Here is a 4,041-nt window from a genome sequence, read left to right on the forward strand (position 1 = left end):
TGCACCAAGTGCTCCCTGAATTTTTGTATAGCCTTAATGCTAGATGAGAACAACTTTTTTAAAAAGGGGTTGCATTTGGTCCTGACTGATGGACCAACAAAAGCTGTTAATATATTTTTACATTGGCCAGTCTTGATTCATATAAAAAATAGTTTTTTGCCTTCTCATTGTTTTTATCTTGTGAGTTGTCTTTATGTCTTCAAATTTATGAAGTTCCTTGGAGGAAGAGTAGTATAAAAATAAATAAAAATAGACAAGTTTCTAGCTTTCTGCCAGCCCTGGTTGAGACTGTTGGTTGGTGTAGATGAGGCTAGAAACAAAAAACATATGGAAAACTCCACAAACTATCTATTTGCTGTTGATTACTTAGTAACTGTTGGTCACATGGGGTGTTCATTAATATTTCTTATTCAGGTCATACAAGCCACTCCTTGCTGACCACTAACAAAGGAAGGAAGGAAAAACTCCCTTTAAAAATGGAAAGCGTCATTCTCAACTTGGGATCTGAAAGATAGGTAAGAAGGTTCAAAGGTTCAAATCCCCACTCAATCCTGAAGCCTCCTGGGTGATCTTGGGCTAGTCACTCTCTCTCTCTCTCTCTCTCAGCCTCACATACCCAACAGGGCTATTGTGAAGACAACAGGAGGGAACGAACCACATCCACCACTCTGAGCTCCTTGGAGGAAGGGTGGTATAAAAGTGTGAAAAATGAATAAATAAGGTGAGCCAGGTTGTGATGGTGGGGGATGGGCATGTCAGGGTGGGTTGAACCCAGGGGCGGATCTGGAGGGGCATGGGTGTGTGCCCCCCCCCCCCGCTCAAACTGCATGAGTGAGGAAAGATGCCCACTGGGAAGGAGAGCAGCCCAAGCACAGCCGGGAGTCCAGGTATACCCTTCTGGGATCAGACATCTAAAGAGAGCTCTGCTACAGGCCTCCGGGCACAGTCACACTCAGGACACAGGAAGACAAGATATCTTGATGGAGCACCTGACACCAGGGAACCTGTAGAATCGGGGAACTCAATATGCCCCAACTGGACTCCCCCGTTGATTGCAGGGAGTCCAGAGCTACCAGGACCTCCTGAGTAGAGATGTCAGCAAGCTCAAACTCAAATTCCAGTCACCTGGCAGCAAAAGGCATGCCATTCCTGAGCCCTACTCAAGAGGAGGCCATCTGACCCTAAGCCATTTCTGTCCAACGTTGCATATACACAACAGGGACCAAATGTGTATACCTGTGGAATGGGTTAAGTACTGTACAGATAAAATAAGGACCCCTCTAATATATCAGGCAGGCTGTCAGGTTGTCTACAGAAATTCTCATTTGCTGCCTGGAAGCTGCTGATGCAACAGATCTGTGGACCAGCTCCATGGAAGAAGGTCCCCAGGGTCATTCAGCGAGGGTCGAGGAAGATCCCTGCCTGAAGCCTTGAGGAATAAAGGATTTGGGGAAAAGTAAATGGTAGAAATACTGAGAGACAAGAGCCTGGCTGGGAATAGAGTGGTGTCCCGTGCTTAGCTCCCCTGCTCTTCAGGAGAGCAGGGTGGTCCTCTGATTCTGTTTTTGCCTTGCTGTCACTCCTGCCCATTTCCAGTGACCTGTCTGGACGGCCAGCAGTACAGTAGTTAACAACAGATCTGCAACACATTGCCTCAATGCCCGGGGCAGCGAAGTCACGTGACGTCATTTCCAGGTTCTCCCTGGAAGAGGGGATGCTCACCACGGTGGCTTTGTGCTGCCTGTTCCTGAAGGGGAGCCTTCAGAGGAGCAAGAATTGGTGGGGTGAAGCTGGCAGTGCCTCCTCCATAACTAGGAGTCTGAGGGGCCTTATGTGCCTCCTCTTGGCATAGCACCCAGGGCAGGGGCCCTCAGGCTCCACCCTAGTTATGGCTCTGATGGTAAAGAGGATGCACTGTGAGCCAGAAATCTTTCCAGGATGTACATCTAAGTACATAACCCAGAGCAGGTGTGCATGTGTTTTAATTTTCTTTCTTTCTTTCTTTCTTTCTTTCTTTCTTTCTTTCTTTCTTTCTTTCTTTCTTTCTTTCTTTCTTTCTTTCTTTCTTTCTTTCTTTCTTTCTTTCTTTCTTTCTTTCTTTCTTTCTTTCTTTCTTTCTTTCTTTCTTTCTTTCTTTCTTTCTTTCTTTCTTTCTTTCTTTCTTTCTTTCTTAATCTGCACCCCACCTTTCCCCTCCAATTACCAGGTCACCAAGGTGGCTTACAAAATTCATTTTTTAAAAAAAAAACTTTTTTCAAGACAGACTAAGGGCGCAACCCTAACCAGCTTTCCAGCACTGACATAGCAGTGCCAGTGTGGTGTGCACTGCATCCTGCAGTGGGGAGGCAGTCAAGGGGGCCTCCTCAAGGTGAGGGCATGTTTGTTACCTTACCCTGGGGCTCCATTGCGGCTAGGCCAGTGCTGGAAAGTTGGTTAGGATTGCGCCCTAAGGCGTGCAGTCCAGTAAGTGTATGTTGGTCATAGGCCTCCAGAGAGGAGGTATTCGGGTCCCCTTCCCTGACAGAAGTGGTTGAATTAAATGCTTCATGCTGTATCTCAGGTTACAGGGCATGATCATCTCAGGCTGCATGGGAATAAAACTTGCACAAGTTAACAGGGGCTAATGGAAGCCCAGGGGACAAGATGTAACAAACTCCTGGCCAATTCATTGGTGCTCAGAGGTCCTCACTTTTGCTCTGTTTTGCTGAGTGGTACTGAATGTTCTTACTCCTTATTTCTACCCATTGAGATAAGATTGATATGTTGCCCCTCTTTTGTAGCAATCAATAGGTTGTATTCAGGTCCTTGTCCAACTTTCCCTTTGGGCCTGTAATTTTTAACCAGTGCGCTACTCAAGGTCCATCCGCAGGTGAGCCATGGGAGTTTGGAGCACAATGGTTGAAAGTCACGGAAAAACTCTTCTGGGTTCTACAGCTCTGTTTCTAGGGTACATAACAACTAAGAATTGTAGTAATGAATTGTCTGTCCCTCTTCCTCCACTGGCTCCATCATCATCAGGAGAAAGGCAGACAACTTGTTACCACAGACAGTTGCCCTAGAAACGGAAGCCTGGTGAACCTTTCAGGACAGGATGCTTTTGGAGTTAGTGCAATCTGTGAAAGTGTACATTGCTTTTAGTCCCTGACTAAGGTATTCCAAAACTTTGGGATCAGCAAGAGAAAACTACTCATATACTGGATGTCACTATATTTTGTATTACACTGAGGAATAGAAAAAAAAAAAAAGGATGACAATGATCTATTTACAAAGGAAAGGACCAAGAAAATAATCCATAACATGTTTTTGCAGCAATTAGTATGGATGTGCCCATACAGTTCAGTACACGGTGTGTGGACTCAGAAGCACAAAAATAAAACATTTTGTATTCTACATTATATTACAAGGACAATAGTCAATAAATAGACCAATAAATAATGGCTGCATGGTAAGGCTGGTCTGAGTTAGTCTTTGACGATGTCTTTGTTGTGAAAAGCTTTAGTCCATTTTTGCAAAGACAAGTCTCTTATCTCATCCGAGGAAGGAAGCTTTGCCTTAAAAGTTTAAAATGGAGGCAGGGGATAGTTCAGTAGGCTGTAACTCAAGGCTGGAGGGGGGGCACCAGCGTCAATTACACTCTCCAAAGAATCTGACAAATTTCCAGCTTAGTATAAATAAAGCATCAGGTCTATTGCTTCTTAGCTCTGACACCTTCTTATCACAGCGATTTGTTGGCGGAGAGTGGCGGAAACATGACATGTGACTCCATCATATATAGTTGAAGTGGAAATTGGGGGTTGCAAAAGGCCTGGGCAATTGATAGCTTCATCAAGGAGAAGCCCCCCCCCCCGCTTTGTAGAGGCATTCCATGAGAACTTGGCTCCCCAACAACTAAGAACAAGACCATCCCCCCCCCCCCCCGCAATTGAGTCTTAATAAAGAACATTTAGCACTTAAGAAGCAAAGTCCTTGTGGTGTTGTTCTGCACGAAAACAAAGCAGAAGAGGCTGGCATCTGCTCTGTGTGCCCAGATCAAATCATTGC

Source organism: Tiliqua scincoides, chromosome 11, assembly GCF_035046505.1.
Source record: "Tiliqua scincoides isolate rTilSci1 chromosome 11, rTilSci1.hap2, whole genome shotgun sequence".
NCBI lineage: Eukaryota > Metazoa > Chordata > Lepidosauria > Squamata > Scincidae > Tiliqua > Tiliqua scincoides.